The sequence below is a fragment of the Macaca mulatta genome, chromosome 18 (assembly GCF_049350105.2).
Source record: "Macaca mulatta isolate MMU2019108-1 chromosome 18, T2T-MMU8v2.0, whole genome shotgun sequence".
NCBI classification, from domain to species: Eukaryota; Metazoa; Chordata; class Mammalia; order Primates; family Cercopithecidae; genus Macaca; species Macaca mulatta.
The window spans coordinates 43941236-43963758 of NC_133423.1; the positions used below are offsets into that span (position 1 = coordinate 43941236).

At 48.1% G+C, this 22523-nt stretch overlaps 1 protein-coding gene and 1 non-coding gene across 7 annotated transcripts in view; one reads left to right on the plus strand and one right to left on the minus strand.

Annotated features, from left to right (window-relative positions):
• The first annotated feature begins 1059 nt into the window (after positions 1-1059).
• The window catches only part of ZBTB7C (zinc finger and BTB domain containing 7C), a 384618-nt gene continuing 363154 nt past the window's right edge, over positions 1060-22523 (plus strand). For 3 of the 6 annotated variants that reach the window (XM_077975042.1, XM_077975035.1, XM_077975038.1), the window contains exon 1: positions 1060-1179. The gene's annotated coding sequence lies outside the window, so the exon portion shown is untranslated. Of the gene's footprint in view, positions 1180-1549; positions 2179-22523 lie in introns of those variants that run through there. The other 3 variants (XM_077975039.1, XM_077975034.1, XM_015121898.3) reach the window with 1 other exon arrangement.
• Positions 19153-19212, minus strand: LOC114673884 (U7 small nuclear RNA). Its single transcript, XR_003724736.1, has one exon. It is a non-coding gene; the product is annotated as a U7 small nuclear RNA (small nuclear RNA).

The window sequence follows — 22523 nt, forward strand, 5'->3', positions numbered from 1 at the left end:
GCTGCCAGAGCTGCTGAAAGCGAGATATATTATTTTGCCATTCTGGAAGCTTTAGCAACTTAGAAATCTAACATCCCGAGCCTGAACATACCTTAGTTTCCGCGATAGACTATCCTAGACTTACATATGCATTTGAATAGTTTGGATAAGATGGCTGTCCAAACTGTTCATTTAGTGACATTTACTTAGTAGGAAAAATCAGATCTCTTTGGCAAATTAAACGTGACATAATTGTACCCAAACCCTACGTTTCAGATCCCTCTATTCATATCTAGTTTTCCACTGTTGCATCCTATTCCAGAGCCCGTTTTCCCTTGTTTTCAACACTCCCAACGTACTATCTTGCAATGTGCGTTTATTACACGAATGAATGAAATGGTTTTAAAAAATCCCAATGAGTGATATTAGGAAGAGGCACCAAGGGTTCACAAATTTATTTTTGTGAATTCTGTAAAAAATGTCATCCAGTGTCTTCAGCATTAAAGGACATTACCCCACAGCAGCAGCCCCATTGCCTTTTTATTAATCAGTAGCCAGAATGGGGACTAGGCGGCCGGGATTCTCCATCTCGCCGCTCCTGGGCGCCAGGTGCGGCTCAGATAAGCGCAGCCGGGTAGGAGTTTAAGGACGGCAAACTTCCCCCCTTCTAAGGGAGGAGCCCGGGAGACGACCCGCGGACGTGCGAGGGTGCAGCCTCCGATGTAGTACCAGGGAGGGCGAGGGTTCCCATGTCTGTCTGGAGCGCAGAGGGGTGGACTGCAAAAAGGTAGGAGGCAAAGCCAGCTCGAGTTTGCCCCGGTCCGTAGCTGGAGGGAACATCTGCCCAAGTGTCGCCTCGCCCGAGAACGCTCATGCCCTCTCCAGGGCCAAGACCCCTCCTTCTACTCTCGCACAGGCCCTTCGTGGCTTCCAGCACCGCTGAGCGCTCGGGGTACCGGCGACATTCTCCAGCCAGGACGGACTTCGAGGGGGCGGGGCTCGGCAGGACGGGGCGGGGACAAGCCCTCCCCGGGCCCGCCCCTTGGCAGTGTTGCGCGGTGATTGGACGCTTCGGAAGGCCGCCTTCCGGGCCGTCCCGGGGAGTGACTGGCAGTCAGCGGTTGCTCCCTGGCGAGCCGGGTGCGGAGTGCGAAGCCCAAGGCCCAGAGGGGTGGGGACTTCGGGCCGCAGCGCCGCCAGGTGGGATTGCCCGCTGAGATTCGGCGCCCCGGAGCGCGGCAAGCTTAAGTTTCCTGGTGCCGGCGAGGCGTCTTGCTGCGCTCGCTGTAGTGCCGAGAGCATTTGGGAAACTAACTTCTCGCCCCCACTCCCTGCTCCCGACTTTCGGGTAGAAAAGCAGTTGCCGAGTTGTTTTATTTCCTCCCCCATCGGACTCTGTAAAAATAGCCGTGCGCCGGGGCGGCAGAGCCCATCTCTGCCGCACCGCTGCCCCGGGTCGGGTGTGGACCTAAAAATACCCTGCGGTCCCGACCCTGCGCTGGGGGTGCGGGCGGGTCCGGCCGGGCCGCAGAGGGCGTCTGGAGACCGGAGAAACGGCAGCCGCCTGGCCCCCTCGCCTCGGCCGGGGCTGTCCCTTTAAATCCTGGAGGAGGGAGAGAGAAAAAAGGAAAGAAAGAGAAAAGACGCGGAGCCCCGAGCGGCTGGTGGCGGTGTCCGGCCCCCTCACTCCGCCTCCGCGCCGGGTCCTGACTCCCGCCCGCCTCCTCCGCGGGTCCCTGGCGCCCCCCGCCGCGCCGCCCACTCGCCACAGTTACTGTCAAAATAGAAATTAGCGGAGCCGGGCGGGGACTGTGGCGCAGCAAGTGCATGTGCGGCGGGGCGGGGAGGGGGCGGACGCGAGCGACAGGAGACCGCAGACATCCGGGCCCTTTAGCCCTGTGCGCCCCCCGAGCCGGCGGCGCTGGCGCGGGGCGCGGGGCGCGGGGCTGACAGCCGCGGCGCGGGAGGCGGGGCGCGGGGAGGGCGGAGGCGCGGCGCGGGGAGGGAGGAGCTGCCCGCGCGCCCGCTGCTGCCGCTCCGCTCCCTACCCGCCGGCGCAGCCCCGCCACGAGACTCTGACAGCGGCGCGGCCGGCGAGGCTCGGGCGCCCGGGGACCAGCGGACCCGGGCGGAGAAGGACGCCAGGACCGCGGCCCGGCGCCAAGTGCGGGAGGCGCGCGGGGCCGGCGGCGCGCGGAGGTGAGCGGCTTCGCGCGCCGGGCTCGGGCGCCGGCTGCCGGGTTCGCGGTCTCCCCAGCACCCCGGCAGCCGAGGCGGGTCGGGAGGTCGTGGGGCGCCGGGAGGGTGGCTCTGCCTGGGCCACGCCGGAAAGCTATCGCTGGGGTCGTTGCTAGGAGGCCGGCGGTCCGCGCGCCCTGGGGCGCAGGCGGGGGCAGGGGCGCCCTCCGCGCGGTGGGCAGGAGGCGGGGGGCTGCGGTGGCTATTCAGGGGCTCCGTGCGGCAGCCATGCAACAGAGGAGGCGGGAGAAGGGAGGGAGGGAAGGAGGGAGGGGAGAGCCAGCCGAGAGCGAGCCAGCGAGCGGGCGCCGCGCCTCCTGGCTGGCACCGCGGCCCGGAGCGAAGTGGTGCGCGGGGCTGGAAAGGAACTTATGCGGGCGCGTGCGGCCCAGGACTCGGCGACGCCTCCGGGCCCGAACGGGGCGGGCCCGTCGGCAGCCACAGGTGGTTTGTGCCAAAAGTTTTACCGCACTTCTGCCTGGAAGGCGCGGGAGCGTTTTGGTGAGTGACGTTTTCCTGGGACTTTGGCAGTCGCACTTTGCGCTGTCTTTTCTTGAAAATTGGAAAATGAGCTGGAAAAGCTGGGATCCCGCACCTCGCGATGAGATCTGAGCACCGAGTACGGTCCTTGTCCGAAGTCTCGCTCATGTGGGACTCAAAGATCCTTGCTGCTGTCAAATTGGGAAGCTGGGGAAAATGGGCGCACGCACACAGTTCCTTCAAGCCTCGGACAAGTGATGCTGAGCCCGACCCGGTACCTGTCGCCGCGCGGGGTAGTGCGAGGTCTGTTCCCAGCGACACGCGCAGGAACTGCGTGCCTCTTCGCTCAAGGTGTGCACGTCTCTTGTTCCGTTGAAAGCGAATTGTCTCTGGCCACTGTGCTGCTTTGTTTTTCCGGTTGCTTGTCTGGTTTTACTAGGATGAAGGCCAGGAGGAGCCAAAGAAAAGCGAAGCGGCAGCTCCCGTTATCTTTGCAATCTGCAAAACTGTGGAGTCTGGTACCCAACCTTCTGCAGCACGGGCACAAGGCCGAGGGGAGCTGGGGGTGGGTGGGGTGCGCTGCCTGTATGGGAAGCCTCGCCGGACCATGCGCAAGGCTAGAGCCGGAGTTTCTGGTGCTTCTAGGACAGAAAGAGGAGTGGGAGTGGTAAGGGAAGACCCCGTAAAGGAGGAAGATATACTATGCCCAGTCCTGGGAGGGAGGCTCCAAGAAGTCCGGTGGCTTGGCCCTGTTCCTCGTAGGCGGGGTTGAGGAATCCAGGGCAGCGAGGTAGAAACACCTCGGTAGGTCGTCCTGGGCTGAAAGAAATCATTATTCCCAGAGCGGGGCCAATACCCGGGTGTTGACTAGGTACAAAACTGCGTGAGAGGTGGAAACTCTCAGTCCTTCATTCTCCTTGGTCTGGGGTCTCCCGCTCCCTGCCCCCTGCCCCCACAAGTACATGAGCAAAAAGCATGCTCTTTGCTTTATAGAAGGTCACAGGATTTTGAAGTTGAAAGAGACCCTAGAGATATTAGGAGCACTCATTTTACAGATGCGCAAACTCAGGCCCAAGGAAGGAAAGTGACCTGCTACAGTGGCTAGAGGCCCAGGGAGACTAGAAATGACATCAGCCTTCCAGGCAAGGGTGGAGAGACTTCCCTGGGCAAGGCCTGGTAGGGCTTGAGATCAGAAATGCCACCCCCACACCCCAAGCCTATCATGGCCTCTTTATCTGGTAGTTTCTAAATCCATGCTTGACAGCAAATGTGGTATATTTCCTGTCCCCTGTCCTTGGCTTAAAAAAAGCAGGACTGTCACTGCAAAGTCCAGTCTGACACTATCCCAACTTTTCCTGCTCCCTCATTATCCCAAATTCCTCAAGCTCCTTTTGTAACATAATGCAGCTTGATTAGCCAAGAAGAATTTGCAGCTTTTTTTCACTGAAGCACCCACTTTCCATAGGATGCCAGAACGCTGTTTTCCTAGTAATTAGATTTTACAGATATTTTTGAAAGGGAGCCCAATTTTGGATCAATTACACTTGGACACAAATGCTGTGCTGTTGTGGATACCAAATGAGAAAGATGAGCAATTATCTGGGGGTGCTGGAATAAATGTTGTTGTGAGTATTTGACACAATCATTAAACATCAATGAGTGGGTTTTCAGTAAATGTTTTTTACTCTGTATTTTATTGAGCAAACAAAGTGTCTAAATTAAAAAGAACTACGAGTTGGCCACTTTGATTTTAGCCACTTATTTTGTACCAGTGTATATGAGTGGGAAGGAATTGAATGATAAACAGAGTGATTGTTATGTGAACGTTTTCCTCCCAAACCATGATACTCTAGGGCGATGCTAGATTTCAGTCTATAATGTCATATACACTCCAGTAGAATTTTATTAAAATAAGCTGGACGCAATATGTGTCAATCTGTATTAGTCAGAAGTGACTTGCAAGAGAGAATATTTTGTAAGTTTGATTGCTTTCAAGGACACAGAGTATCAAGAATTCAAGGCTAGTGCAGAGTTGCTGGGTATAATTCTTCTGCTGTCATGAACAGATAAAAATCAGTGTCCCCTACTCCACATCTCCTGTGTTTAGCGGTCCTACAGAAGAAATCAAGATCTGATATGCTGATGATAATACGGTGTTACGATGCCTTTCACTTTTATTGCATGCTAATCTCATCAGCATTCCCACGCGATAGATAGTTCAGCTATTTGTTCAAATTACAGAGGGAGAAACTGAGGCAGAGAGACAGGGAAAGTATTATTCCTATAACTTTTCCCACTGCATTAACATTCTCAGCACGCAGCTTGGGCTTCCTGGGCTGACCAGGTATAAGAGACCCCCTAGTAATATTACCAGCCCCTCACCCCTCTCCAGCAGGGTCGGTGTGAAGGGGGTATGAAGGAGTGGTGGGGTTGTAGTTACAGTTCACTGGGGGCTGTCACCAGGGCATTTTTGTTCCCTGCCCCCCCCCCGAGGGTGGGCAGTTGTCCTCCCTCTCATAGCAGGCTGTGGGAACTTGGGCGCGGAAGGACCAGCTGGCTGAGGCTGGGGCGGGGGTGTGGGATCTGTGCCTGTGTAGGGCTGAAGGAGTCCAGGCTATTTATAACCCCTCCTCCCCTCCTGGGAAGAAGAGATCCAAGGGTCTGGAACCATCCACGGCACTGACTTCTCCCCGGGATGGCTGTGTCCCACTGGAAGAAAACCTGTCAACTAACCACACGGAGGGTACTGGAGTGAACCCCGGCCTGTGTGCAGCATCCTGCATGGCTTCTTGGAGTGCCAGCTGCCTTGGGGGAATTTAGGACACAGGGATTTTCCACACTTGATCTTATCCAAAAGGCTAAGAAACGATGGGTTACAAGGATTTTCTAGAGCCACTGTGTGTACTTTTTGTCAGATGCGACTCTCCCATTTGCACAAAGTGAGGTACACCCCAGAAATCTCACAGAACAGCTGTCAAAAACTCATTAATGTGAGGATAGTTGGCTTTTCGAAATAATGACAACAATGATTCTTATGCAGGAGATTTTGAAAGTGGCAAATTAGATGTGGTTCCCTCTGACTCCAAGCTGAGTCATTTCTGTGTGGGGCTGGTCAAGGAGGTTTCAGGCATGCATTCAGAGCTCTTTGCTTCCTCCCCTGACTCTGCCCCAAAGAGGTCCCCGGTGGCCCCTCACCCACCCACTCCTCAAACCAACACCAAAGTCCTCCCTCCTTTGTCTGGAATAAATAGTACCTGCCATGCCATCAGTTACAACTTCATTCCTGAGGCCGAACAGATTTTTTCCCTGGTTGGTGGAGGGAGGAATGGGGGTGGGGTAGGGTGGAGGAAGCTGGCAAGGCACTGAGCTTGTCTTTCTGTTTAACCCTTTGGTGTGAATTGATTTGCCCATCAGAACTGTCTTAGGGGCTCACAGCAGGTTTTACCAGGGGGAGACTTCAGTAGGATGCTGTGGATAGAGAGGTCGGGGCTGGACAGCTGTGGCTGTGCGTGGCACCTGGCCAGCTTTTCACAGGCCTCACATGCCGGAGCTTTTGAGGGCAGGGCTGGCATGTTGCTCATCTTCATGTCCTCAGCATCAGCAAGGGCTGGACATGGAAAACGTTTGCTGAATGAATGCTGTGGGCTGGGCATGGGTGGATGGGTGGACAGCAGTTGAATTTGCATCTTATTTGCTTTACTCCGTGGCACTGTGAAGGGGGGTGTTGGAAAGGCAAAGTCATAGAAGTAGATAAGAATAGATGGGGTTCCCATAGGCATTGTGAGAACCCTGGGTCCAAGCTGATTGGCCCCTCCATACCTCTAACCCCAATGGATATTGGGAGCATCCATTCATCAATTCAACAGGTAGTGATGAAGTCCTTCTCTGTAGGCTGTCATGGCACAATCCATTGTCACAGAGCAGGCAAAGTGAGTTTCCTTCAGTAAGGCAGACCAGGCCACTCCCTTGTGTAACCAACTGTGGGCATGCGGGATCTGGTCCCTGCCTGTGTCTCTGACTTCCCCTTCACTCCCTGTGCCCACCCTTCCGCCTCCTTTTTGTTTCTTAAACACATTGAGCTCATGTGTTTCTGGCTTGCCTGTTCTCTTTGTCTGGAATGTTCTTCCTTCAGATCTTCCCATAACTGGCTTCTCACTGACACATCACCTGGACTATATTCTTTTTTTTTTTTTTTTGAGACAGAGTCTCTCGCTCTTGTCACCCAGGCTGATGTGCAGCAACGCGATCTCGGCTCACTGCAACCACTGCCTCCTGGGTTCAAGCAGTTCTCCTGCCTCAGCTTCCTGAGTAGCTGGAATTACAGGTGGCCCCCACCACGGCTGGTTAATTTTTGTACTTTTAGTAGAGATGGGGTTTTACCGTGTTGGTCAGTCTGGTCTCAAACTCCTGACCTCAGGTGATCTGCCCACCTCGGCCTCCCAAAGTGCTGGGATTACAGGCATCAGCCACTGCGCCTCGCCAATCTTTTTTTTTTTTTTTTTCTTTTTTAAAGGCTTAACATTATTTTTTATTTGACAGTGCTTCCCATATAATTTAACATACCAAATAGTCCTGTTTATTATCTTTCTTTTGGATGCTTCAAGGGCCCTTTCTATTTTAATTTTTTTATTTCATAGGTTTTTGGGGAACAGGTATTTGGTTCATGAATAAGTTCTTTAGTGGTGCCTACTGAGATTTTGGTGCACCCATCACCTGAGCAGTGTACACTGTACCCAATGTGCAGTCTTTTATTGGATGTAATCTTGATTCTCCTTTTGTTTCTTGTCTGTCTTCCCCCACCAGAGTGTAAGTTCCCTGAGGACAGGGACCTTGTCTGTTTTGCAATCTATTGTCTCCTCCTGGGCTATAACTAGGCATATTCATTTACCAGCTATGTTCTCAGACAGCAGAACAGTGCCTAGCACACAGCAGTGTCTGAGTACATAGTTGGTAAATGAATATGTCAGTTAGTGCTGTTGGGGTATATGATGTTGAGTCAGCCCAAGGCCCTGCCTTCTGGATCTCTTCAGCCTAGAGGCAGAAATGAAGTTTGTTCGTATATACTCTCATGTAGGCAGGGAGGGAAGGTAACATTCAAGAGGTATAGCCCAGGAGGGCCATTGTCGAGAGATGTTAGCCCTGATTTGACAAGGGTGGTTGGCTTAGTTAGATGGAGTCTTCTTTCAGATGTTCTGTTGGGAGTCTGGAAGCTCTGGCAGCTGACTCACCTCCGGGACTGGAGTTCCTCTAGCTTGACTGGCTACCACCTCTCTGTTTATTTACTTCTTTGGTGGGCAAGAGCTCCAAGCATAATGCCATCCTTGGAGAGTCAGGAATGTTGTGTTTTTCCACCCGCTTCATCATTGGCAGCCTCCTCAGAACAGCTGTGGACAGCTGTCTGCCAGCGTGGATGCAGGGAGGGTTTCTCTTCGGGGCCAGGGGCACACTCAGCCCTGCAGGAGCAGGGAATTCATTGGTGGTTCACACCCTACTGATTTCCAAACCCCACTGAACTTGTGCCTGTAAAAACAGATTCATGAGGAAATTAAAAAACTATTAGCATTCAGTTTACTGCTTATTTTCTGATTATGAAAGCAGTAAGACTCATAATAGAAAATTTGAAAAATATGGAAAAGAATAAAATCAAAACAAAAACCTTCTACAACACCCACATTTTGGTGTATTTCCTTCCAGTCTTTTTTTTTTTTCTGGAACCACCAACACACACACATATACACATAAGCACACACATAAAGCATAATTGGGAAAAACACTGTTTTCCAAAACTGTTAAAATCCATGCCATCTTTTACCAAACAGAAAACTTCCTTTCTCTTGAGAGCCTGATACTCACATTGATACTCACACTGATACTTAGAAGAAAATGTCAAGTCTCTTCACTAAAGATTTTAGCAGGCTTTGCTTCTGTACTTTGCATAAGGAAAACAGTTGTCCTTCCCGCTTTCCAACACATTGTGGATGTGCTTAGAAACATGCCTCTCATGCTCACCTGTCTCCATCAGTGTGTTAAGGAGTGTGGGTATATGATGTTGCAAGTTATCCCCTTACTGAGCATTTGATCACATTACTAAGTCATTGTGTTCCTTAGAAACGCACTTGTAATGGATGTGTAGTATTCCTTAAAGTAATGTACCATACCTTATTTAACCATGACAAGAAGAGAATCAATCCCCATTAACTAATCTTTTTTTTTTTTTTTTACCTAAAAATAAGAGAGCAGGAGGAACTCAAGAAATATGAACCTGCATCATTGGATTCGTGTGTTTAGGGCATCACTGTTTGGGGGATGTCTTCACTCCTGCAGGAGCCCTAGGACTTTGTTTCCTGCATTGCTCTGTTCCCAGGGCCTAGAGGAGTGTCTGGCACATAGTAGGACTCAGGAACTACTTTGCTCAATGAATAAAATATAGAATTCTTCCTGTGGGAGATGAGACCCTTGTTAAGTTCACAGAGGTCAAGACTTCTTTTGAAGTGTGTGTTCTGGGGCCTTGGGGGCTTGAAGGGTGGAAGCATCATTGCATCCTGAGAACAAGAGCATGAATTGGCACGATGGGATGGTCGACTGTGAAAGGGTTCTCTGACTTAAGAATTTTGATGGGTTTTTGGAGGAGGTGAGGCTTAGATGAAATCTTGATTTAGGGGGGTAGGAGCACTTAACTCCTTGGAGACAGAAACAGGAGGGACCCAAGCGGGAGGGTGGCATGGGTGGAGCCTCACAGAGTCAAGACTGGGACCAGGTGGTGCACCCTAAGCCAGGGAATGGCAAGAGATGGGGACTCTTCAAACTGGAACCTCCTCAGGGCCCAGAACCTAGTCCCAGGGGAGGATGGGTCCTTGGGGGTTCTGAGGCCCTGACCTGCCTCCAGGAAGGTACCATCCCCATACTGCAGATGGGAAACTGAGGCTCTAGAAGTTAAGGAATGATGAGGAGCATAGGTTTTGGGATTGATGAGACCTAAGCCCCATAGCTTGGTGGCTTTCCTGCATCACTTTGGGCACATCACATAAGCTCTCTAAGCATCGATTTCCTCACCTATGCACTGGTGAGAATACCAATTTGATAGGGTGGCTGGGAGAATGAGATAATACATACAGAGCACTTAAAATAGCTCTCAACGAAGAGTGAGGGGAGCCACTGTTACTTATGTTTTGTAAATTTCTATTCCTAACATGAAGGGAGAGATGAGAAAAGACAGGATCGATGCCAAAAAATGAAAAACAGTTAAGGCTTTGTTGTCTTGCTTCTCTCCCCAAGCGACTACCCTATCTCAGGGAATAAAATCCCAGCCTACAGGAATTCGGACTCTTGGGTGTCATGAGCTCACATGCAGGTAGAATTAGCACTACTTGAGGGGTGCTAGGATCCCTCCCTCCTTCCCTACCTCGAACGGAAGGAGAGATGCGCTTATTAAAATTATGCTGTGGCTTCAGGAGCTGAATCCAGATGTCACTGCTGGGGGCACACTCCTTACTCAATTAGCACCTGGGCATGGATTGGTCTTTGTAGTGGATAATGTCTGGCCACGCAAAGATGGAGCACGGGCCAGGTCAGTTCTGCTGACTGGGAGCTGGCTGAGTAAGTAACATATGACCTGGAGCAGCACAGCCTAATAGAAATATAGCAAGAGTTATCTATGTAACTTTAAGTTTCCTAGTAGCCACCTTTTTAAAAAGTAGAAAGAAGTAGGTAAAATTAACTTTAATCATGTATTTTATTTAACCCAATATATCCAAGATATTATCATTTCAGTATCTAAGCTAGTCATACTTCAAGTGCTTAGTAGCCCCACAGGGCTAGTGGCTGCCTACCAGACAATGCAGTGAGCCCAGGACACAGGTTGTGGGGGCCACCCTAGGGGAGGCTGTGGCTACAGGGGTACTCTGCATTGGAAGGGGGAGCAGCGGGGCCTCTAGACGGGGACACACTCTTTTATGGGCCTCAGTTTCCCCATTTGTAGCATGAGGCTATCTTTGAGAGCCATTTCAGCTCTGGTGTTCTTTAATTCCTGAAAGAAAGACATAGAAAGCAATTTTAGTCCCTTCCCAAGTTTGAGGAGGGTGGCGGTAGAACTTGGAAAGAGAGTGTGGGAAACAGAGAGGACTGCTGGCCCTGTGTTTGAAAGGATGTCCTTATGAAGTTCTGTCTGGACCATTTCTACGGTTAGGTCTCTCTGAGAATCCACAGTGTTCAGCTGTCGCCATGAGTTGCCTTTTTTAAAACAGTGCCTTTTGGAGATGGGGCAGGGACATTAATTGTTACTATTGAAAGGTGACATGTTTTGATTGTTTCAATTCTGAAGCTTCCTCTGGTTGGTGGGTCATCCCAGATGGCTTTGAATGGCAGCCATAAAAGAGGGGAGGGGCCCCACAGGAAATATTAGAACAAAAAAGGACATTTTTCAGCTCTGTCATAAATGGGCACTTGGCCTGTCAAGAGAGGATGTGGGAAGAGGGAGGAAAAAGCAGCAGGTGTGTTTGGGGGAAAGGGTGTGTCCCCAAATGTATTTTAAGCTGCTGAAGTCAGCAGCACTGGTGTCATTGCACTCTGGTGAGTGGGGATTTGGGGTTTTAATCTCCGCACCAGCAACTTCTGGAGGGAAGAAAGCTTTCTCTCCTTTTATGGAGGGTCTCCTCTTTTTAAAATGAGATTGTCACTAAGTAACTGGCTTGTGTCTACCTGATGACCCCAACTCCCAGACAGGAAACAGGCTTGCCTGCTCTAAGAGCTGCTTCAGACGAGGCCGAGGGAGGCTGCCCTGCTCTCAGGTCCTTCCAGAAGGCAGCTGAGGAGCCGAGGGCCAGAACCTGCTGCCACCCGCCTCCCCGCCACCCTACCGGCCAGTCCTCCTGCAGCCACGGTGCCTCCTCAGTGTTTCTCCTGCAGTTAACAGATGACGCAACAGGCTGCCTTGAACTGTTTTTAAATGAGGATTTCTCTTTTATGTTTTCCTAAAGCAGCTTTTTTATTACTTTTCCACACATTGTTTGCTTTGATTTTTTAATTTAATTTTGCCGAATAGGTCAACACTTCCATGGTTTAAAATTCAAAAGGTACAAAAGGGGTTTTAAAGTGAAACATCTTTTTCTCACTGCTGTTAGTTTCCTTACCCTGAGGCAACCACTATTAATGGTTTCTTCAGTTTAAATACATTGTATGCAATACAAAACATATGTATGCATGTGTGCATCTATGGGCACGGTATGTTTTAAAAATTTCTTTTTTTTTTAAAATTTTGTTTAGATGACTTTAAGTACAAGATGCTTTCTGTATTTTCTTTTTTTTTTTTTATTTTAAATTTCTTTACTGAAATGGAAGCTTATCTCATGCATTGAATCTCACTTTGCACTTAACGTCTTGGAGATATCTGACTGTCCGGCAATTATACCTTGACTTATTTCACCAGCCCACCTACATTGATATTTCAGTTGTTTCCAGTCTCTTGCTGATACAATACCCAGTGATTTTTGTATGAAAGCGATCCTTGATTTTTCTGAATACAGGAAAATTTATAGCACTCTAAGAATAATTTCACCGACTTGTTGTTCACAAGACACTTCAAAGGATGAAATTGCTTAATTGTTTAAGGATTAAGGTAGAATAAATAATTTTTGGTTGAACTTCTTAGAAAATGAATCATGCACTCAAGACTGATTCATGAAACCAGTGTTTCCTGAGCTCCCACTATGCGCTGGATGCTGGGCCAGGCAACGGTGGGGGTGAGGGAACAAAGAGAAGGGTGTGAGGGATGGTGCTAACATCGTGGGGGTGGGGAAGCAGTGGTGTCTGAGATAAGCCAGTGACTTTGATGGGAGAAGAGAACAGACGCAGCTTCATGCTGGAAAAAGGAGGTTAAGGCAGCATCGGGCATAGCCTTGATGAAGGCAAATAGAAGCCACAGAGGTCGTGTTGGGCCCTTTGACTTGGGGTGAGGTGCAGGGTATCAGGGAGGGGGCCCTGGGCTAATCTTTTCTTTGGGAGCTTAGGCTTTTCTGACCCCAGCTTGTGGCACCGTGTCCTTGGTCTCCCTCAGCTACCTCAAGGTCACTGCCCATCTGCAAGGTTCTCCAAAGGGCAGCGTCTTCTGACCTTGAGGGCCTTTGAAATCCCTCTGGCTTCAGAGTCTGGTGAGCAAAGCTCTTTCTCTCAGGCCAATCGCTTCGCAGCAAACAGGCAGCAATGGCCAAGCAGCCCTGTGGACAGAGGGGGCTGTGGACACTGGGGAGAAATCATCCTTGCTGTGTGGAAGAAGGCACGCTTTGCCTACCTGACCTGCAGATCCCAGGACTTGTCCCTGTGTGTACACAGCTCGATGTTCCCCTTCTGAGTTGAGGGAGCTATGCTTCCAATGAATGCTGTCCCTAATTCTGGCAGCCTGCCCTTTTGGGGACTTGGGATGCTTTTGGAAACAGATCGCGGGGTGAGAGTGTAGACCTCCATCAGCAGGCTTGAAAGCAACAAGCTAAAGTCACTCAATAGTTGTGGATTGGCCCTCGAAACACCTGGTCATGCAGAAGCTTTGCTGCTTTTGTGTATGTGCAGGTAATGAAGCTGTGATCCCACAGGGAATATAAGGAGCATTAGGATTCTGATGGAGTCTTTAGTCCTGGGTGAGGTTCTGCAGGGGATCAGGAGAAGCCCAAGACATGGTCTTGCCTTCAAGGATGCAAAAATTTGTTTATGAAAATATATGCAAGATGTATAAGCTTATGCCGAAGAGCTAAATGACATAGTGTAGCTTGTAAGATTTTAAAGAAAAGGGACCTAGAGTCTGTGTGCTTAGAGTTGGCAAGTTGTGAGACTTGCGATGAACTTGGCGAAGGGAGCTGGTAGGAGGATGAGAACTGACATTGCTGAGCAGCCACAACAGGCACTTCTTATGTGTGACGTAGCCGCTCATTCTCACAGCAACTTTCAATGTAATGTTATTATTCCAAATGAGCAGATGATGAACTGAGGCTTGGAATGTTTAGGTTAACTTGCTTGAGGTGATACGGCTATCTGAAAGTGGAAGAGCTCTGATTCCAGAGCCCAAATTCTCTCCACTGCACCTAAATTGACCCTGAAGTCCCTAGAGGGTATTCAGGTGGGGAACCGCCTGTACAAAGGAATGGTAGTGGGACCAACATGATGGGGGCCAAGCTCAGTGAAGAAGTCTGTAGGTGTGTGTAGGAAGCAGGAGGAAATACATTTGGTTAAGGGGGTTAGGCAAGGGGAAGTAATTGCGGCAAATCTTAACTCCCAAGCTGGTTCCCCGCTCTGTGCAGTTCACATCTGGCTTTCTGCCTAGTTTAGCTCAGTATGCTTCGGGAAATGGCATAATTTCCATTTTAGCCTTGAACAATGAGAATTTAGGAAGAGATTATCCACTTGATACCAAGTACTAAAACCATTTATTTTAGTCCGGCACCAAACTGGAATTATTTTTATTCATTTACCAATACCTCTTAGGGCATTTTAGGAAATTGCTTTTGGAGCCACGTAAAGCACTGTTGTAAAAATGCAACTACCAGCACCAAGAAATATCGGATCACTAAATTCAGGTGATAAGACATCCTAGAGGTAGGCGTCCACCCATGCTTTATAATTCTGTAGATGGATACTTCTGTATTTCAACTTCTATGAGAGCCATGTGACTTGCTGACAACCACCACTGTGGCTCGTGGTTCAGCATAAGAATTCCTCTTGCATTATATCCACTCTCTGTGTGATGTGGGCCAAGTAATATGTATTGTTAGGGGTGATGAGTGGACAGGAACAGAGGGAAGGATTTGAAGGCTAACGGATCTTGTGTAATGATTAGGCTGTGAAATGTGGCAAGGAGATTCAGGGACCTCATTCAAAGGCTCATGTTTGCATATGCTTCCTTCAGTGGATTTATCATCCATCTTTGTAATCTCAAGGTTTCTCTGTCCTAGTACTAGCTTACAAATAAATACAAACCATTTAAACAAAAAAGCCCTCCTATTTTTCTGACTGTCTTTAGCCCTTGGGAACCTGTGCCTTGAGGAAGTATGAGTAGGTGGTAGACCCAGAGCTCACCTGATGAAATTTTGTTCATGTCAGGCTTCTTGTCTTGGCTCTTGCAGAGTATTTATTGAAAGCTCCCTGAAAGCAGAGAAAATGCTTCTGATTTCTCATGTAGCTCTGATGTTACATGTGCTTGTGCCCATTTTGCAAATCATCTCCTAATCTGGATAATTTCCAAGAACTCAGAAATCTTGCTCATAATCTGGGTAGTACAATGACAAAGCAGAGGGCAACATCCTAGTTATTGTCCTTGCCTGCCATTGGAAAGTAGGTGTGTCCTTGCCTCTGTCTATGCCTGGAATCCCTGGATGTTTTTCCTTTTTTTTTTTTTTTGAGACGGAGTCTCACTCTGCCGCCCAGGCTGGAGTGCAGTGGCGGGATCTCAGCTCACTGCAAGCTCCGCCTCCCGGGTTCACGCCATTCTCCTGCCTCAGCCTCCCGAGTAGCTGGGACTACAGGCACCCACCATGTCGCCCGGCTAGTTTTTTGTATTTTTTAGTAGAGACGGGGTTTCACCGTGTTAGCCAGGATGGTCTTGATCTCCTGACCTTGTGATCCGCCCATCTCGGCCTCCCACAGTGCTGGGATTACAGGCTTGAGCCACCGTGCCTGGCCATCCCTGGATGTTTTTCTAAACTGCTTTGGAAGTGGGGTAGGGATGGAGAGAAAGGTTGTAAAAGTGAATTATTTGATAAAATAATATTTCTGCTTACTTTACAGAAAGCTAAATCATCCTGTATTCTAACCCCATTGCTTTGCTGGAATTTTTTGTGACAGATTCTGATGCACCAGATTCTGCCACCTCCCTGAGAGTCACCTATTTGCAGAAGTCATTATAAGCCATTGTTTAACTAAAGGCTTTTTTCTTTTCCTTCCTTGTAATTTTTAAGACCCTGCATCTGTATAGACCTGACTCAGCAGCTTTCTAGTTTGGGAATTTTTTGCCTCTTCTCAGATTCTGGATTGTACTTCCCTAATGTCCTGTTCTTCGTTCAGAAATGGCTAAGACTAGCCCAGACTTTGGCTCCAGGTGGGAAGTAGTCTCACCACAAAAGGACACATTTTTGTATGAAGACTCTGTCCCCAGTCCCTGAGTACCTGATGACTGAGCTCTTCTTCCTGCCTGCTTCATGGGCAGACTAACATTTTTACCAAAGTAAATGGTTACATTCCTCGGGAAAGTAGCCATTTGTCAGGGTGGTAAAGCATTGGCGTAGAACACAAGTGCACACATATACCTTCATACACATCACCCCTAACCCTTCTGACACACGCACACACACACACACACATTTGAACAGAACACACATGCATACATCCACATTCATATACATCATCCCCAACCCCTCTGACATGTACACACACACGAATAGAACACACGTGCATACATCCACATTCATACACATTATCCCCAACCCCTCGGACACACACACACAGATACATTTGAATAGAACGCGTGCCTACATCCACATTCATACACATCATCCTCAATCCCTCTGACACATACACACACATGAATAGAACACACATGCATACATCCACACTCATACACATTATCCCCAACCCCTCTGACACACACACACACACGAATAGAACACACGTGCACACATCTACATTCATACACATCACTCTCAACCCCTCGGACACACACACACTCGAATAGGACACACACACACTCGAATAGAACACACGTGCATACATCCACATTCATACACATCACCCCCAATCCCTCTGATACACACACACATACACACACATTCTCTCTCTTTCTGTCTCTCTCTCTCTCTCCCCCTCCCTGCCTCTCTTTCTCTCCTTAAACGAGATCATGGATGAAAAGCACCCAGCACAATGACTGGCACAGAGGCCCAAACTCAGTAAACATTATCGACTATCACTAATATTATAATGACCATGCGCAGGAGGAAAATATAGCCCCGAGACCCTTTGTTGTCATACTGGAGAATCAGCAGGCACTCTTCCTTAGCTTAGTGACCCTTCCTGATGCTTTTTAATACTCCATCCTTCACACACACACAGCACATTAAGAGTCAGTTCATTCTTGGGATGTGTGCAAAATTCCAATTCCTGTCAGGAGAATTTATGTGTGGTTTTAGAGGGGATAATCGACCAGTTAGTATGTGCGCGCTGATTTTATACACATACGCGTCGCCGTTTACAGCACACATTATAACATCTTCAGTTTCTGCCAAGAATGTGTATTTCTTAGCCCCGTGCATTTGCATATTATGGGTTCATAATTTCAAATAGCTGTAAAGATCTCTACAGAAAAATGTAGTCACTGTACTCTGATGTTCTAAATCTCAATATAGTAGTAGAACCTGGCTAATTTTTGCCCCTGCTAATGTACTAGCCTTGTAATTTTTACACACATATGCACACACATAGACACACACAAATCCCTGACGTTACCCTACTTCTAAGCAAAGATTTAATAGCTGGCAGCTGAGTTACACTGCCTTCTCCCCAGACTTCATTACCTTTCCAAAATATATCATACACGTGGCGCAATGTACTATGGTCTTATTACAGATGATTAAAAATAAAAGATTTATCAAAATGAGTGAACCCACTGCATCTGATCTTTCCCTGGTTCGGGTCCCTCACCCCCTACACTTCTCCTTGAGTCATCTGCTGAACCTCTGGCTTAGCTGAGCCCTGTGAATGAGGCAGCGAGCTCTTCAGAAACGGCTCTTTCAAGCTAATATCACCAGAAAACCAGCTACCTACACCCCACCTTCTAATCAATCATTAGAGAATCTGCCAGAGGCAGCAGTTGATTTGACCGAACAAAATAGAGCAGCAGGACAGAAACTTCTGAGACATTTCTTAAGGTCTTGCAGGTACAACACACCTGCATTTTAAAAATGGTCACGTGGAGGTTTTGGAAGTGCAGGGAAAAAAAGAATGCCAACTTGAAGTCTACTCTACCCCATTTCAGTGTAGGGAGAATTAAAGAGCTGAACTATGGAGGTTTTCAAGTGCAATGGCTGTGATAGAAATACTTCAAAATCCACTGTAGCATTGCTGACCTGGGGCCACTGAGACTGGAGACTGGCCAGGGCTGGGAAGGGGAGCTGGTGGCTGCTTCATTGTGTCCTCTGCCTTGCTCTTTTGATGCTCAATTAGAAAATAAATGCTGCAAAAGGCATCTTAAATATTAGGAACTCTATGCCTTTTTGGCTACCTAGGACGGTCTCGGCTTCCTGAAAGCAAAGAAACATCATTGTGCAGTGACTGAAGCAGCACCGTTCCTGACTCTGGTGCCTGAAGTTGATGATTTCAGGTTGGTTGTGATTATCTTGGTGCCTCTCAGATTTTGCCCTTTGTGGTTTATTTTTAATTAGGGTTGATGGCTATAGTTCTCTTTCTGTGTGTGTGTGTGTGTCTGGATGTGCGCATATGTGCATGTGTGTGATCATTTGGAAGGTGTCCTGACCAAAATGCCTTTAGTTTCGATTCAGAGCTTAACCAGAGAAGAATCAGATGAAATCTTTAAGACATTCTTTTAACGTTTTTAGCAGCTTTATTGAAGAATAATTTACGTGCCATAGAATTCACTTTGTTTTAGGTGTGCAATTCAGTGACTGACTTTATAGTGAGAGCCCGTCAGGGAGAGAGGGTGTTGGTGAGGCTGTGACTCTATAAAGGGGAAGAAACGGAAAGGAATCCCTTTGTTCCATGCCCAGGCAAGTGAGTCATCTAGCTTCACCTTCCCTGCAGAAGGGAGCTGAGGGGGCAGGAAGTGTTGTGGTTGGAGCAGGCCCGGTGGGATGGCAGTGGTGGGGGGTGGGGAGGTGGGAGTGGGAATGTTGGGGGGCAGCCATACTCTGGGCAGGGCCACTCCTGATTCCACTCGAGTCTCACCCTGGCAGGTAGGCTCTTCAGGGCTTGGACAAACAACATTTCCTCCCTGGTTATTAAAAGTTCACAAGTGCCAAGGTATTGTCACATCAAAAAGCATAGTTATCAGCACATTTAGTGAAAACCACTTCCAGTTCTCACTAATAGATAGTGCTGAAGCGAATTTCTGAGGTCATCCTGGCCAGTTTCCGCTGTATCCACACCACCAAATACTGTCCCTGGAGCTGAAGTAAGAGGTCTGGGGACACTCGCTGGTCAGCCGTGGAGGAGACTGGATCGCGGTCCCCCAGCTTTCCAGGCCTTTTTCACTGCACTGTCCTGCCAGAACGACCCTAGCATAGGCATTGGAGGAAGAGGACAGAAAGGCAACATGGAGGTCACCAAATGCCCATTTTTCTCCTTTATAGGTTTCTTGCAAAGCACTTCCCTCCCTCAGCTCGAGAGCAATTTTTCGCTGCCGAGAGTAATCTCAATAAGGACACTGTGCTTTCTCAGTCTGAGTTCTTTATTGTTTGTGGGATAGGGAGAGATTCTGGTAAAAACTGGAAAAACTGCTAGACAAGGTCTAAAAGAGCTATAACACTCCCAGTGTGATTTTCAAGCAGTTCTTACCACTTAGCAATCCTGAAAGGATTGGAGCTCAAGCACGGAACTTCCTAACTTTGGCCTTTACCCAGTAAGCAGCAATCTTGATTATACCTAATAACTCCAAGCAAGAAATGAGGCCAAACAGAGAAACACAGCCATAGCTTGCACTTGGACTTCTGGGCAGAAACCACAATTTTAAATCCCGGTTACATTCTTTCGGGGTGTGTCTGTGTGTTTTGAAAGGAAGTTCTGAAAAACTGTATTTTGGGACCAAAAAAAGAGCATTTCATCTTTAAGAATTCAAAGCTTTAAAAAAAAGCTGGTGAAGAAATCCATTGTATGTAGATGCAAGTATTTATTAGATATCCAATGTGTGGTGGGAAGGGAAGATCTTATGCTTTGAAAGGGGACCAGTCTTGCCCTCTGGTTTGAGATACCAGCACAGGGAATTCACCCTGCTGGGATTCTTACTTAGAGGCCTTTCCTTTCAGCCTTTGCCAGCTGGTGTGGAGCAGAAAGCCAACGAATGGGGCAGAAAGCCAAGTTCTCCCTTGCACTGAGTGCCAGAGAGAGAAGTAGGTACAGCAGACCCTGAACAGAGGAGCAAAGTCCTCACAGTGAATGATGGCAGTTGTGGTCGGGACAACTGAAAAGCTGTAAGAATTTTAACTCCTTGAGGAGATAGCTTGAGGTCTTAGAGCTTTCCTTGAGCTTCTACAAGCTAGGTGAGCCAAAGAGACAAGAGTGTTTGAACAGTGGTTCTCCAAGCGAGGCTCTAGGCTACAACACCAGCATCTGTTGGGATCTCGTGCGAGATGTGCATTTTGGGGTCCCACCCTACCCAGACCACCTGAATCCGAAACTCTAGGGGTGGGCCCAGCCATGTGTAGTTCAACAAGCCTTCTGGGAGATTCTGATCAACTCTCAAGTTTAAAAACCACAGCTGTAGAAAGAAGGAGGGTTCAGTTAAGCAGTGATTGTTAACAGCTGAGGATCAGAATACTGATTTTGTATTATTTTTGTGAACATGGTAATTCGTTAAGTCATGTCTGGTTAATTTAATAAAGTGTTTGATTATTCTGTAGAAAATATAGTTGACTGACTTGCATATCAAACGTTCAATGAACTCCACTCAGAGCATGAAAGAAACGTTGACAGTCAGATAGACGGGGCTTTCAACCCTGGCTCTGCCACTGGACCATTTGAAGTTGAACATGTTACTTCAGATTTCTGGGCTCTATTTTTCTCCTTGAGTAAGATCAGAGTAACATTGACAACTTCATGGAGTTCTGGACAGTAAAGAAGACTGAGAGATATCTTCTAGGTAGAGCCTAGCTCAGCACTTCAGCCTGCCAGGGCCTGTGGAGAGGACATCCCTTCACTTGGCTGGTTCAGTTTTAAGGGTGCTGCGTCACGTGGCGGCGGTCACCCAGATGCCATGGTTTTACTTCTCTGGAGTGGAGCACCAGTATTGGAAGGAATTTTGAAGCTCCAGTTTACTCACTTCATTTTATAGATGAGGAAATGGAAACGTGGAGGTTTTAAGCCATACAACTAGTTACTAGCAGGAGGGTTGGAGTCCAGGTCTGCGGCGGCCAGCTCAGTGGCTTTGTCACCCATGGCAGTTGTCTTCATGCATTTCGGCCCCTGTAGCACATGAAGGCAAATGCCAGAGCCGTTAGCAAGAGCCAGAGAGAGGGTCTTTTGTCAAATGCAAAGCCCTCAGGCAGAGGAGAGGGAGACCCAGCGGCTGCACAGCCCTCTCCAGCCACCACTGGGACCCGGCTCTCAGTGCCCCTGGAGTCTCTTTTGAGATAGGCATGTGGATGGCAGAACTGTGGCCTGCTGGCGATGGTGGGACACAGCATCTCATTTTGCCAGTGGGTAAGTGGAGGCTCAGAAAGGGCAGGCCTTGGTCGGGGCTGGAATTTACTCTCGAGGTGAAGCTGCTGGCAGGTTTTAAGCAGGTGACAGATAGGAAATCATCACCAGAAGCTATTAGAAATTGGGCTCCAAGTGTTACGTCTTGGGACTGTGACTGGGCATGTCAGTGGGAGGCGCTTTTGCTTTGCATTTTATTTACACCTTTGATACTGTCTGGATTTTTTGTTTGTGTCTTACTTTCGTTATGTGTGTGTGTTAAAAAACTAATTTAAAAAATGACACTCTTTTTTAGATCAAAGAAATGAATTCTGTGGAGCAGAATATGTAGTACTTTGGAAAGATGATCCAAATAAATTACTAAGCAAAAAATGATACTTTTGGGGTATGATTCCATTTTGATTAAAATGTATCCGTGTATTTAAAAAGTCTGGAACAATGAATATTAAAATATTATTAACATTTTCTTATTTTAGTCTGTATCTTCTATTTTGTCTAGTGTGAAGATATTATTGTAGTTAGATGAAAATAATTATTGATTTTAATTAAAACAGAAAAGCACAGGTACCTCAGGATAAGCCAACAGACACTTCTTCGTTCAGGGGTCCCGATCCAGCCCTTCTCCCTTCATATGGATGACTGGCCATAGCTTCATTCGACACCAGTGGTGGCATCTTTAAATGCACTAAAAAAGTTTTTCTATTGGAAATCCTCTGACACCAGCTTAGTGAGTACAGGACATCTCCTGATGTGGAGATGGGAGTCTAAAAAATCTTGCGAGTAGATAATTCAGAGAGCATTAATTCATTAATTCATTCAAAAATATGTATCAAGTGCCTCTTTGTGCCAGGCACTGTACCGGGCTCTTCACATTCAATTGTGCTTTACGGGGCATGGTTGCTCACTTTTCCCTTGAGCGTTCTCCTTTCCAATGTTGATCCAGTTCTTTGTTTTTATCAGGGAGAGCCTCACTGCACAGGAATGTGGTTTCAGCTGGGCTCTTCAGTAACAAGCAGGCTGGGGTTTGGGCTTAGGGTGGCCTGGACGGAGGGTGAGGCTATGAGTCTACCCTGGGGAACACCCAAGAGAAATCCTGCCCATTACAACCATTTATTGGTGTTTTCCTGTATCAGGCACTGGGCCAAGTGCTTACACATATTTTCAGTCTCTACAAGAACCCTTTAAATGCAAAAACAAAACAAAACAAAAAATTCAAGAGTCATGAAAGTAAAGGGTCTGGCTCTGGGTCACACATTAGGAAGTAGCAGAGTCAGGAATTGAATCCACTTTTTTTTTTTGTCTATCTTTGATGCCCTCTGTCTCCACCCTGTTCTTCTATAACCCCACAGGGTGGTATAGAACCTCAGATGCTCACAAAGCCCAACACACACACACACACACACACACACACACACACACACGCATGA